The sequence below is a fragment of the Salmo salar genome, chromosome ssa15 (assembly GCF_905237065.1).
Source record: "Salmo salar chromosome ssa15, Ssal_v3.1, whole genome shotgun sequence".
Taxonomy (NCBI): domain Eukaryota; kingdom Metazoa; phylum Chordata; class Actinopteri; order Salmoniformes; family Salmonidae; genus Salmo; species Salmo salar.
Window position 1 is genome coordinate 69,510,199 of NC_059456.1, and position 15,920 is coordinate 69,526,118.

The following is a 15,920-nucleotide window of genomic DNA, read 5'->3' on the forward strand; positions in this document are numbered from 1 at the left end:
GTTATTTACTGTTGCTCTTTAAATATTTGTTATTATTTTGTCTTACTTTTTTGGGGGTATTTTCTTAAAACTGCATTGTTGGTTAAGGGCTTGTAAGTAAGCATTTCACTGTAAGGTCTACACCTATTGTATTCGGCGCATGTGACAAATACAAATTGATTTGATTAGCATGCCACTATTCACTACAATAGCCTAATACAATGATTCCAAAAGTGAGGCAACATTGTAATCAATAATAACATTTATAAGATTAGACTAATGCGTTGTGACCCATCTTTTAAGTACAGTAATGCAGCTGTCTACCTACATATAATGCATACATATATGGTCTACAGATACATCAATCTGATTACAACTGAATCTGATTCCAGGATTCTTGGCACCGTTCCCACCGACCTTCCACTTGTCCTTGAGTGCCTTGAGCAGCTGTTTCTTGCGATCACGCACAGCCTCCCTCTCCGTCTCCTCGTCATAGTCCTGGGGTCGGGCTGGACCGATGATGAGATTGAGCTGGGACATGGAGAAGACCCAGGGGCCACTGTGGGGTCAGTAGAACCGGATCTGGAGTAGTATGGTGTACAGTAGAATGAAGTACTAGAGTACCCATAACACTATGTGTTGTATCCGGTTTATCTTCATAAAGAGGTTCCTGAAGCTAGTGTAACATAATGGTGCCTCCTCTTCTTATCAAACACACTATCCTCAGATCAAATACTGTCACGTACTGTGTGAAATGGATAGTGCTGCTTTTGTGTGTCTATTGTTTGTCTAATGTTATGTGATTTGAAACTCACTGTCACACTTCAAGTTCCACAAAGAACTGTAGACTGTTTTCATACTGTGTTGCACTGACTAGACATAGACTTATCATCCAGTTGGCCTTGTCTTAATGAGTAAATCAAACACTGGTTTGGTTGAAACGGCATGTTGAATAATTTATTTTCTTCGCCAGACAAGAAAATCCTGATCGTTTGTTTACATTCTTTTAGCAAACAAAAGGTCACGCAAGCGAGACTGATCAGCAAGAACTCGAGATAAGTGTAGTGAGTGCCCAGAAATGAACAACAATCTGATGGTGTGAAAAAAACCAGCAGCTGAGTTTCTTTTTCTTTTATAGATTTCCTGCCAATCTTCTGCTCAATTTCTAACAACTCATTTTGCATATTGAGTTTAAATATTATTATTTGTATAGTTCTTGTGAATATTTTCAACGGTAACCTTGATGGATCACTTACCTGCTTTGACCTAAAAGGGCAGATCAAACTCTCGGAGGGCATCTTTCTTTAACTTCTTCAGGATCGGCGGATCCCCTGTAGGCTAATGCGATTAGCATGAGGTTGTAAGTAACAAGAACATTTCCCAGGACATAGACATATCTGATATTGGCAGAAAGCTTAAATTCTTGTTAATCTAACTGCACTGTACAATTTACAGTAGCTATTACAGTGAAATAATACCATGCTATTGTTTGAGGAGAGTGCACAGCTTTGAACATGAAAAGTTATTAATAAACAAATTAGGCACATTTGGCCAGTCTTGATACAACATTTTGAACAGAAATTCAATGGTTCATTGGATCAGTCTAAAACTTTGCACATACACTGCTGCCATCTACTGGCCAAAATCTAAATTGCACCTGGGCTGGAATAATATAATGCTCAAAAAAATAAAGGGAACACTTTAACAACACATCCTAGATCTGAATGAAAGAAATAATCTTAATAAATACTTTTTTCTTTACATAGTTGAATGTGCTGACAACAACATCACACCAAAATAATCAATGGAAATCCAATTTATCAACCCATGGAGGTCTGGATTTGGAGTCACACTCAAAATTAAAGTGGAAAACCACACTACAGGCTGAGCCAACTTTGATGTAATGTCCTTAAAACAAGTCAAAATGAGGCTCAGTAGTGTGTGTGGCCTCCACGTGCCTGTATGACCTCCCTACAAAGCCTGGGCATGCTCCTGATGAGGTGGCGGATGGTCTCCTGAGGGATCTCCTCCCAGACATGGACTGAAGCATCCGCCAACTCCTGGACAGTCTGTGGTGCAACGTGGCGTTGGTGGATGGAGCGAGACATGATGTCCCAGATGTGCTCAATTGGATTCAGGTCTGGGGAACGGGCGGGCCAGTCCATAGCATCAATGCCTTCCTCTTGCAGGAACTGCTGACACACTCCAGCCACATGAGGTCTAGCATTGTCTTGCATTAGGAGGAACCCAGGGCCAACCGCACCAGCATATGGTCTCACAAGGGGTCTGAGGATCTCATCTCGGTACCTAATGGCAGTCAGGCTACCTCTGGTGAGCACATGGAGGGCTGTGCGGCCCCCCAAAGAAATGCCACCCCACACCATGACTGACCCACCACCAAACTGGTCATGCTGGAGGATGTTGCAGGCAGCAGAACGTTCTCCACGGCGTCTCCAGACTCTGTCACGTCTGTCACGTGCTCAGTGTGAACCTGCTTTCATCTGTGAAGAGCACAGGGTGCCAGTGTCGAATTTGCCAATCTTGGTGTTCTCTGGCAAATGCCAAACGTCCTGCACGGTGTTGGGCTGTAAGCACAACCCCCACCTGTGGACGTCGGGCCCTCATACCACCCTCATGGAGTCTGTTTCTGACCGTTTGAGCAGACACATGCACATTTGTGGCCTGCTGGAGGTCATTTTGCAGGGCTCTGGCAGTGCTTCTCCTGCTCCTCCTTGCACAAAGGCGGAGGTAGTGGGCCTGCTGCTGGGTTGTTGCCCTTCTACGGCCTCCTCCACGTCTCTTGATGTACTGGCCTGTCTCCTGGTAGCGCCTCCATGCTCTGGACACTACGCTGACAGACACAGCAAACCTTCTTGCCACAACTTACATTGATATGCCATCCTGGATGAGCTGCACTTTCTGAGCCACTTGTGTGGGTTGTAGACTCCGTCTCATGCTACCACTAGAGTGAAAGCACCGCCAGCATTCAAAAGTGACCAAAACATCAACCAGGAAACATAGGAACTGAGAGGTGGTCTGTGGTCCCCACCTGCAGAACCACTCCTTTATTGGGGGTGTCTTGCTAATTGCCTATAATTTCCACCTGTTGTCTATTCCATTTGCACAACAGCATGTGAAATTTATTGTCAATCAGTGTTGCTTCCTAAGTGGACAGTTTGATTTCACAGAAGTGTGATTGACTTGGAGTTACATTGTGTTGTTTAAGTGTTCCCTTAATTTTTTTGAGCAGTGTACATTATGGCCTTTCTCTTGCATTTCAAAGATGATGGTACAAAAAACCCTGTTTTATTCCCTTGTATTATCTTTTACCAGATCTAATGTGTTATATTCTCCTTCATTCCTTTTACATTTCCACAAACTTCAAAGTGTTTCCTTTCAAATGGTACCAAGAATATGCATATCCTTGCTTCAGGGCCTGAGCTACAGGCAGTTAGATTTGGGTATGTCATTTTAGGTGAAAATTTAAAAAAAGGGTCCGATCCTTAAGAGGAGAGAGGTTCTCTAGTTCCACTGCTCCTGGGAAGACAAGGGTCAAGGGTGGGCCTAGACTTCAGCTACCGTGCTTCAGCAAAGTTATGATACATTGTTATAATTATCGTGCTATATTGTATACTGCAGGGATTCTGGTAGCATATCATGTTTGGCAAGTTGAAGAGCTGTCAAATTCAATGAGGATAAGAGCGAGGATGATGTCATCGTAGAAACCGACAGTGGACACCCTGAGTCACCAAACAGACAAGCAGACAGGGTACCTTTGAGGAGGGTGATTGAGAGCTAGTCTCTATTTAGGCTGCTGACATATTTTCCTAAGGTATGTGAATACCCAGGCAACAAGTCCCTCCAACATTATGAGGGGTCAGGGAGGAGGAGTGAGGAGGGGCTTAGAGGGGAAGGTGTGGCGGGAAATCTCCAGAATAACTTGATAAAAATATAAAAACAACCAAACATTCAAACAGAATGACTGGAGGCCTCATTCTAAAGTGAACTGGTAAGTGACAACACATACAGTATTAGAACAAAGTTAACTTGTTAAGATTGCTTTGCAACATAACACCTGATGGTGCTCTTCACAAAAGTCATGATGGCAGTTTCTCTGACAACTAATCATCACACAGCTACAGTATCTCTAACGTTAGTCTAAGTAACATCTTTATCAATGCCAACTTGGCAAAACAGTAACTCAAGTTTGGCATTAGTCTTGAGTTAGCTTGTTATCACATGAGAACAGACAGACATCATGAGACATCGTTTCTGTTTTGACAACGATACCGTCACTAACTTAGCTATCTACGTTAGTCTATTGTCTAAGTTAGCTAAATCAGATAGCTAGCGTGCTAGTTTTTGCTACTATAAGTTGACAGGCCAGCTGCCATTAATGGTTTTGAAAATACAATTTACCTTAAAGCTAGTTATTAACTAACCAACTACCGTTAGTCCACCAGTGTGTTGTAAACAACATTAACAGTTAGGGTGAGTAATGGCAAAATGTCATATTCATAAATGTAAATTCACCAATAAAAAAACACTGCCATGTTTTCTATAAGGAATTCGAGCAGTACATTAAGACTATTCTACATTTTTCAATAAGAAAGCTGTTAAAACAATCAATACGTGTTAATCTTTTAAGGTCTTTGTGTAATCTGTAATTTGTTGTACCCCCTAGCATATGTTATCATTGTCTGTTTGTATACTTCTTGTATGTATACTGGTGTTTCTGCAATAAAAAATAAATACATTTAAAAAACTGTTATAGTGAGCAACAATAGTGGAATCGGCAGTTCACCTTCAAAATAAAAGTCCCAATTTTAAACGGATGCAAACGGATAAAAATTGTCGAATCATGCCACAATTGAACTGACTCAATAATGCTAAACAAGGTTGGAATGTTGTCATATAAATTCAACAAAAGAACTGCATTGAGGGCATTCTTGTATGCGCTGTACAGCCTAACCTATGGATTGTGCACCCATGAAATGGGGTATCAGCCTACTCAGATACATCCACAGAACACAACTATGTAGAGTTTACACAAATATTTGCATATTGGCTATTATTGGAGGACTTTGATTGTGAGAAATCACATTTCCAGTCAGTCTATTGGACATTCATATTTCACTGTACAGCCCAACCTATGGATTGTACACCGATTAAATGGGGTATCAGGCTACTCAGTGACACTCGCAGAACAAAACTGTTAGAGTTTACACAAATATTAGTGTTTTAGTTATTATTGCGAATCTCTGAAACCACTGAAATAAAACATTGCACCGATAGCCACTGAGGACCCCAATGCCTGGATGTGAAATCGATCTGTTATTTTTTTACTTTTTGGCAGGCTTAAGGGATACTAAATTCATGAAGAATTTTTTATTTGAGACCATTTTAATGTCCTCAGAAATAACAATGCAGTCATTTAATGCTCAACTGTTGACCTAAATGTATACTATGGCTTGCCTGTATAAATGTATTAATTTCTGTGATCCTGCTATCTAGCTTTCATCACAAGGGGGTGCAATTTGGCCATCAGTATAACTTGGTGCTGTGTACACTCGTTGATCTACCATTCAGCTTGTATACCAAACAACCATCTAGCATTCAACATGTCAGAAACCAGGAAGCTTTTGTCTCCAGGCATTAGGCTGAAACATTGTGACCTAGTTGTGGCATATAAAGTAATTACAAATGGTTTAGTCAACCAAATTGCCACAGTGATACAAAGTCATGTTGATGAAGAAAGTTAAAATAATGAGGAAACTATGTTGACAAAACCCATCTTTGGCTGAGGGGTGAGATTTTTAGTGGGTGGTGTGTTTGCCAGGAGCTATAACTTAGTGAGTCAGCAAAGCAGACCATGATGGGCGTGTGATGGGGTATTTATAGGACAAGATTACAGTTTTGTTCAAATTTGCCTGATACACTTTTAAATGAGATATCCTTAACACTGCTGCTCACAAGCAAGAGGAGCTTGTGAGCAGTGCCGCCCATTGAGGTTTTAAAGACACCCTTGTACTATATGGCCTCTGTAGCTGGTATAATTTCATTCTTTATTAAGTTTAGCTTTTTACTATATTTTTATGATTGAATTGTAAAAATAAAATGTATTCCCCATTTTACTGTACATTGTATCTAGAAGTGAAAATGCACTTGGAAAAAAAGTTTCATTTCATTCCACTATTACATACTGCCATAAAATGGCCTGTGCAATGCTGTCAGTGGAAACATTTATGAAATTATACTGGTTTACAGAAATGCAATCTCGTGCGACCAGGTGCCAAATCTAATCCCAGGGCAGTATTTAAATCTGGACTAACACCACATCCATTAGATTCTGATGATTTACTACCCCTCCTCCATCCATCCATCTCTACTGTCAACATCTACTAATGACTCTCGTTCCTGGCCCCACTGTGGTTCAAAACCCCTTTTGTAATTACTGGGCTGGCCTGATCCCAAGACTTCATCAGATCTGCTAAACATACTGAGAACACTAATCCAGTCAGACCCCACAAATCTAATCGCTATGGTCACCAGACCAGGAGGCTACACACAGGGACATGTGCGCACATGCACGCATACACACGCACACACGCGGAGACATGTACGCCCACATGCACACACACACACACACACACACACACACACACACACACACACACACACACACACACACACACCCTCAAAACCTAAATCTAAATGATTTCCAACTTATCTTGGGTGTAGTCGATTCACCAGGACAGGATAGTTCATTTACTTAAGTACTTCTCAGTTCTATTTTGTTGAGTCAGCAAGTATATCTAAACACCTAACAAACTGGCCAATTCCATTCCTATTACCTCGGTATGCCTTTTCTATAGCCTGCTGTAGCCTGTCTCCATTACATATATGAAAAGTCACTTTATCGGACTATAATCCACTAGAATTTTGATTGTATGATGTTAGGTTGAAAATGGATTGGTGTATTGTTTCAAATAATGTGTAACAGAGTTAAATTAGTTATAAAGGGGCTGAGAAAGTACACATAAGACTAAACAGTGTAATAACCACACAGTTACATAAAACACATTCATTATTACATCTATATGGTAATAACCACACTCGGTCTCCCCTATGCTGTAAGCATAACCCTCCATACTTCCCCACCTCCAATACCCAGCACGTCCAGCAGCATTAAGCCCTGGCAGATGTTAATCTTCCCACTACACTGCCCCCATAAACTCCACCCCCATCCGCTCCACAGACTGGTCCTGTGCCACCACATAATCCAAGGCAGGCCCACAGTGGCAAAGAGGGCCATCTGTTCCAGCTCACAGCTCTGTAACGCTCCACATCTGGACACTGCACGGGTGAGGAAAGGGGGAGATGGGAAGCCCCTCACCCTCACGGGCCCTAATGGGAAAGGATTGATATTGCTCTCATCTCTCTCTCTCTCTCTCTCTCTCTCTCTCTCTCTCTCTCTCTCTCTCTCTCTCTCTCTCTCTCTCTCTCTACACACACACACACCAGTCCTGTCACAGCAGCTATCTTATTTCTTAATGTGATATTTGAGATGATTGTATGGTTAAATTATTTTATCATGTGTTTATCTTGTTCATGCTTTGCACTGTGTCCTGGTGATGTGGTGTGACCGACTTAGTTCTGTGCAACAAAAGCCTAAAGCATTTGAATTTGAGATCCCTTATAGCAGGCAGCAGCTCCCTTTCAGCACACAGCAGGCTTGAATGTACAGTACCTTCAGAAAGTATTCACACCCCTTGACTTTTTCCACATTTTGTTGTGTTACAGCTTGCATTTAAAATGTATTAAATTGAGATTTTGTGTCACTGGCCTACACACAATACCCCATAATGTCAAATTGGACTTACAGTACCAGTCAAAAGTTTGGACACATCTACTCATTCCAGGGTTTTTCTTTATTTGTACTATTTTCTACATTGTAGAATAATAGTGAAGACATCAAAACTATGAAATAACACATATGGAATCATGTAGTAACCAAAAAAAGTGTTAAACAAATCAAAATATATATTGTTTTTGAGATTCTTGAAAGTAGCCACCCTTTGCCTTGATGACAGCTCACTCTTGGCATTCTCTCAACCAGATTCATGAGGTAATCACCTGGAATGCTTTCCAAAAAGTCTTGAGTTCCACATATGCTGAGCAGTTGTCGGCGGCTTTTCCTTCACTCTGGGTACAACTCATCCCAAACCATTTGGGTTGAGGTCGGGTGATTGTGGAGGCCAGGTCATCTGATGCAGCACTCCATCACTCTCCTTCTTGGTCAAATAGCTCTTACACAGCCTAGAGGTGTGTTTTGGGTCATTGTCCTGTTGAAAAACAAATTATAGTTCCGCTAAGCGCAAACCAGGTGGGATGGCGTAACTCTTGAGAATGCTCTGGTAGTCATGCTGGTTAAATGTGCCATTAATTCTAAATAAATCACTGACAGTTTCAGCAGCAAAGCACCCCCAAACCATCACACCTCCTCCTCCATGCTTCACGGTGGTAAATACACATGCGGAGATCATCAGTTCACCTACTCTGCATCTCACAAACACACAGGGGTTGGAACCGAAAATGTCAAATTTGGACTAATCAGACCAAAGGACAGATTTCCATCGGTCTAATGTCCATTGCTTGTGTTTCTTGGCCCAAGCAAGTTTCTTCTTCTTGTTGGTGTCCTTTAGTAGTGGTTTCTTTGCAGCAATTCATCCATGAAGGCCTGATTCACGTAGTCTTCTCTGAACAGTTAATGTTGATATGTGTCTGTTACTTAAACTCTGTGAAGCATTTATTTGGGCTGCAATCTGAGGTGCAGTTAATTGCAGAATTCTGAGGCTGGTAACTCTAATGAACTTATTATCTGCAGCAGAGGTAACTCTTGGTCTTCCTTTCCTGTGGCGGTTCTCATGAGAGCCAGTCTCATCACAGCACTTGATGTTTTTTACGACTGCACTTAAAGAAACTTTCAAAGTTAAGGAACTTTTCCGCATTGACTGACCTTCATGTCTTAAAGTAATGGACTGTTGTTTCTCTTTGCTTATTTGAGCTGTTCTTGCCATAATATGGACTTGGTCGTTTACCAAATAGGGCTATCTTCTGTATACCAACTCTACGTTTTTACAACACAACTGATTTGCTCAAACTCACTAAGAAGGAATGAAATTCCAAAAATTTACTTTTAACAAGGTACACCTCTTAATTGAAATGCATTCCAGGTGACTACCTCATGAAGCTGGTTGAGAGAATGCCAAGAGTGTTATCAAGGCAAAGGGTGGCTACTTTGATGAATGTCAAATATAAAATATATTTTGATTTGTTTAACACTTTTTTGGTTACTACATGATTCCATATGTGTTATTTCTTTGTTCTGTCTTCACTATTATTCTACAATGTAGAAAATAGTAAAAAAATAAATAAATAAGAAAAACCCTGGAATGAGTAGGTGTGTCCAAACCTTTACTGGTACAGTACGTTTTTCAGAATTTTTACATATTCATAAAAAATGTAAAGCTCAAATATGTTGAGTCAATAAGTAGTCAAGCCCTTTGTTAACCCACATAATAAGTTGTATGGACTCTGTGTGCAATAATAGTTCTTAACATGATTTTCGAATTACTACCTCATCTCTGTACCCCATACATACAATTACTGTATGCCACCTCATGTAGGTTGTGCGGTACTCCGGTGTTTTGGTTTCTTCTAGTTCTAACCACTGATTTCAGTCATTGGCACCATAATGCCACACCATCTTTATAGCTGGATTTTAGATTTGAACTGGTTCCAAGTCGTTTGTCCCTTATTGGTGCTGTGGCAGTCAACGTGGTCATGGACCTCTGTCACTCTAATTCCTTTTGTGGACCACAGAGAAATTATTCATACTGTTCAACTGCTGTTCAATTATTCATAATGTTCAACTCACTCCAGGTGTAGCATTACTTCCTATGTTCTCTACATATTTTTGCCCTGCAGGCCACCGCAGTTAACTCTGCAGGGTAAGCTACATTAAGTAGATGTGGGACATTGGACACGTAACAGGGATGGTATTTGTTTACAAGCATCCATCCACAGAGGGTGTGACATGAGGCATTCGATTTAGTGAAGTTGTGTCTCACTTGCATAAGTGTATGGCATCAGAATTCTAATACTATTGTATAATTCAGCTGTTTGTTGTTTCTGTCTCAATGTAGTAGACGGGGGAGAGAGAAAGAGAGAGCAGTGACGTAGCAATTTTGAAATCTCTTCCTCTGTGGCAGTTTCGGCTTCCAACCGAAATGGCCTCCAGCCATGTAACCATGGCGACAACAGGAATTCAGTGGATGAGGGAAAATCCTCATTCCCGAAAATCCTCCTTCCCCTCCTCCGCTCTCATCCTACTTCTGTCCATTCTGTATGGCGGCTCAGCTGACTGCACGGCATAAAGGATGAGGAGGGGGGCACTGGCAGAATGGCTCACCATTCCTCCACTCTGATCTTCATCAGTGGCGTGTTGGAGTCGGAGTTCTGTTCTGACTCAACACCCCGCTGTTTATCCGTTCCCTTTTTTTTGTGTGTCCGTGCCCACAGGCTTCAACTGTATGCCATCCAGTTGTTTCACAGCACACCAGACAGTATTGTTCATCTCCCTTCGCCGACACTTTCTAACAGCATGCTGACTCCCAGTGCATGAGGCACTATTTCAGCGTGTATAACATAATTAAGGTCCACAAGGACATACAAATGCATCATATAAATAAAAGTTTTAAGAAAAACATTACCATCAGAACAATAACAGGACAGTGTTGTGTTATCCTATCAAACATAACCTAGACAGTGATTATCTCTTTTGCGTATTATCCCAGATAGTCTGCAAATTTTACTGTATTATAACACAAATAAGAATATACTCTATATTCATAGGGTGAACAAATCTGATGACCACATGCCACATAACAGTAAGTCTTGAAAAATGAGGGTGCCCTTCCATCCTTACCTCTCTGTTCTATGGCGTGGGATATGGATGCCAGCTGTAGCATTATGGGAGCTGTGATTATTGAACTGAAACAAACAGATTTCATTGAGGGTAAAGGTCAACCCTATTGGCCACATATGGGATCCTTTAGTTGGACAGTGACATCCGCTCTTCACTGTAAGATGCTACTGTATCTGGGTATACATCCATGAGACTGGACTAGAGAAATAGGACATTTCTATAGGCCACAATTTCAAACAATATAATGGAAGTGGGATTTTTTCTCCATAGATAGGTTGTGTTGCATGTGAAAGAAGGGCTCCATGTTGACATGTAAAGTTTTGTTTTACAGAGATAAATAACATTATATTGCACATGCATAGCAGGATGTTTCTTGTTCCAAAAGGTTATTATTGCAAATGAGAATTGGTTCTCCATTAAGACACCTTGTTATATAAGAGTTAAATCAATAAAAAAAAAAATCTACATATGTCTTCATTCATAGAAACAAGACTTGTATGTGAAATCAAAGTTATAAAAGCAAAGTTAGTGTGTGTATTTTACCACTTTATTTTATCTCTTTACATTTTTTTATATTGCACTTTGCAACCCCATGATTATCTTTTCAAGGTGTTTGTTATGGTGCATCATGACAGAAAAAAGCCCTTCATCTGTTTTTGGGATCTCAAATCTCACTGGTGGGTTACAAGCGCCAGCAAATCTCATTGGTGGGTTACGAGTGCCAGAGACAGATACAGTTTGACTGAAGCAACATAAGTGAGACAGATGGACACCCGTTCAAAACTCAGGTCTTGAAGCATCTGTGACTATGCTGGTTTTCATTTATGATCTACCAGTTGTTTCACTATTCTCTTAGCCAAACAATACACATGACATCATTGACCTATAGCATTCATTCATCAATTTCACCTGGCTGCTACTAGCTGCTGGTCTATTGAGGATATAAAGGCCGACACAGGAAAAGGCTGGAAGGCCCAAACATCAAGGATGATGAAGACGACGAAACACTGAATTAGTTTTTACCTTAGCCCTCCTAGCTTGGAATTAGAGTCTTTGCAGATGTGACAATACTGTTACTATGTGAAATCCCCATACAAACAAGAGAAGACTTAATTTGTACAAAAATAAATGAAACAACCAAAACATCAACAAAAGCTTCAGTATCAATATAAACCTTTTGTTCAAATGTAAAAAATAAATAAAATAATTATGCCTGAAACAGGAAAATACATTGGTCCACTTACAGTACAAGCTGTATAATATAATTATTTCCATAGTTACATTTGTGGGTCATAAATGGCAGGTTATTTTAGCATATTGTTCTATACAGTATACTGTACCTAATGTTTGATTGTTTTTTAACCAATATTACATTTGTGCTAGCCTAAGTGCCAGACTGCTTGTGCTCTCTTGCCAACTCCTTAGGGCGTTGTCTCGCCAAACATAGTCAGGCTACATTTGTGCTCCAAAAACAGATATTGTAACAACATCCTCCATATTTACTTGATTTTGCATTTGAGAGTTTGTGTCACAGTTTAGTGTAACATCCTTGTTGATAGCTCATGCTATCCGATTTCTGGGTTCTATATTGTAACAATAGAATCTTCTCATTCAGCCTGCTCTTTGGTAAACAAAGGTTAAGTAGGTTGCTACTCAAATCACTGCAATGGACATAGTTATGCATTAGACTGCAGTGTGCCTGTGCCTTGTCCTCCTCTCTATCCTTTTACCGCTCAGCTCAACCCAAATCTCAAAGAACCTGTTTGCCCCTGGCAGCAGAGGAATAGTCCTCTTTGAAAGGGTGGTGCAAGTAATTTTACCTCATGTTAGACTTAAAGTACAGCCCAAATATAGTATTACGATTTCAAGGGAATGCTGGAGGATCTCTTCAAAGTAAGGTAGTAAGGCTGTGTACACTAAGGCAGTGCTAAGAAAACATTTGTATTATTCAAGCGTATGGTTTAACCCACTGCCCTAGCACCCCTCCTGGTGTGTCTCTGACTGCCACCAATGCACCAATGCGGCGAGCAGGAATTCACATGGTAAGAGCCTTTTGGCCCAATTTCTGGGCCAAATACTCCCTTGTTGTCCTTGACTTACTCTTCCATTTTCCTGCCCTTCTTCCTGGCCCTCTTACAAGGTATGTAGTCAGGGTCTGCAATGTCTGCAGTGACACTGAATATGGTCCCAGATCACACTCTTTCTCTCCCTCAGTCGTTGCCCTCCTCCTCGTCTGCCTGACCGGCTTTGCCCAGGCGCTGGAAGCAGTGGACCATAGAGGCCAGAAAGAAACTGGCTATGATGGCTACCACAGAGACGGAGATGCCCGAGAAGATGACTATGAGGATATCCGTGAGGGAGAGGTAGCCCCGGCACTCCCGGAAACTGGCCTCAGAGAGCAGACTCAGGGACATAAGACTCCCGTCCATGGGGAGGGAGCACTCCAACCCTTCCATACCTGAGAGGAGAGAGAGAGAGAGACAGAAAACAGTCTGGATCACAGTAACTCTATGGTCCAATCCCAAATAAACCCCAGCCTATACACAGTGTAGATCTGAAATGAATTTAAATATATACAGTGTATTCAGAATGTATTCAGACCCCTTCCCTTTTTCCATATTTTATTACGTTACAGTTTTATTACGTTACAGTACAATTTTATTCTAAAATTGATTAAATAATCTACACACAATACCCCATAATGACAAAGTGAAAACAGTTTTTTATAATTTTTGAAAAATGAAATACCTTGTTTACATAAGCATTCAGACCATTTGCTATGAGACTCGAAATTGAGCTCAGGTGCATCCTGTTTAAATTGATTATCCTTGAGATGATCCTACAATTTGATTGGAGTACACCTGTGGTAAATTCAATTGATTGGACATGATTTGGAAAGGCACACACCTGTCTATATAAGGTCCCACAGTTGACAGTGCATGTCAGAGCAAAAACCAAGCCATGAGGTCGAAGGAATTGTCTGTAGAGCTCAGAGAGAGGATTGTGTCGAGGCACAGATCTGGGGAAGGCTACCAAAAAGAAATCTGCAGCATTGAAGGTCCCCAAGAACACAGTGGCCTCCATCATTCTTAAATGGAACCACCAAGACTCTTCATAGAGCTGGCCACCCGGCCAAACTGGGCAATCGGGGGAGAAGGGCCTTGGTCAGGGATGTGACCAAGAACCCGATGGTCACTCTGACAGAGCTCCAGAGTTCCTCTGTGGAGATGGGAGAACCTTCCAGAAGGACAACCATCTCTGCAGCACCCCCAGTCCCTCAGTAAAAGGCATATGACAGCCCACTCGGAGTTTGCCAAAAGGCCACGGCTCAGACCATGAGGAGACTAGTCAGGATCGAGAGAAAGATGAACAGAGCAATGTACAGGCAGATCTTGATAAACCTGGAAAACTCATGACCTCAGACTGGCGGTTCACCTTTCAACAGGACAATGACCCCTAAGCACACAGCCAAGACAACGCAGGAGTGGCTTCGGGACAAGTCTCTGAATGTCCTTGAGTGGCCCAGCCAGAGCCCGGACTTGAACCTGATAAAACATCTCTGGAGAGACCTGAAAATAGCTGTGCAGCGACGCTCCCTATCCAACCTGACAGAGCTTGAGAGGATCTGCAAAGAAGAATGGGAGAAACTCCCCAAATACAGGTGTGCCAAGCTTGTAGCGTCATACCCAAGAAGACTCGAGGCTGTAATCGCTGACAAAGGTGCTTCAAAAGTACTGAGTAGAGGGCCAGAATACTTATGTAAATGTCATATTTCAGTTTTTTATGTTTAATACATTCACAAACATTTCTAACCTGTTTTTGCTTTGTCATTATGGGGTATTGTGTGTAGATTAATGAGGGGAAACAACTATTGAATCCATTTTAGAATAAGGCTGTAATGTAACAAAATGTGGAAAAAGTCAAGGGGTCTGAATACTCTCTGAATGCACTGTAAGTATGGTAATATCAAGGTACACCTCTTAATTGAAATGCATTCCAGGTGACTACCTCATGAAGCTGGTTGAGAGAATGCCAAGAGTGTTATCAAGGCAAAGGGTGGCTACTTTGATGAATGTCAAATATAAAATATATTTTGATTTGTTTAACACTTTTTTGGTTACTACATGATTCCATATGTGTTATTTCTTTGTTCTGTCTTCACTATTATTCTACAATGTAGAAAATAGTAAAAAAATAAATAAATAAGAAAAACCCTGGAATGAGTAGGTGTGTCCAAACCTTTACTGGTACAGTACGTTTTTCAGAATTTTTACATATTCATAAAAAATGTAAAGCTCAAATATGTTGAGTCAATAAGTAGTCAAGCCCTTTGTTAACCCACATAATAAGTTGTATGGACTCTGTGTGCAATAATAGTTCTTAACATGATTTTCGAATTACTACCTCATCTCTGTACCCCATACATACAATTACTGTATGCCACCTCATGTAGGTTGTGCGGTACTCCGGTGTTTTGGTTTCTTCTAGTTCTAACCACTGATTTCAGTCATTGGCACCATAATGCCACACCATCTTTATAGCTGGATTTTAGATTTGAACTGGTTCCAAGTCGTTTGTCCCTTATTGGTGCTGTGGCAGTCAACGTGGTCATGGACCTCTGTCACTCTAATTCCTTTTGTGGACCACAGAGAAATTATTCATACTGTTCAACTGCTGTTCAATTATTCATAATGTTCAACTCACTCCAGGTGTAGCATTACTTCCTATGTTCTCTACATATTTTTGCCCTGCAGGCCACCGCAGTTAACTCTGCAGGGTAAGCTACATTAAGTAGATGTGGGACATTGGACACGTAACAGGGATGGTATTTGTTTACAAGCATCCATCCACAGAGGGTGTGACATGAGGCATTCGATTTAGTGAAGTTGTGTCTCACTTGCATAAGTGTATGGCATCAGAATTCTAATACTATTGTATAATTCAGCTGTTT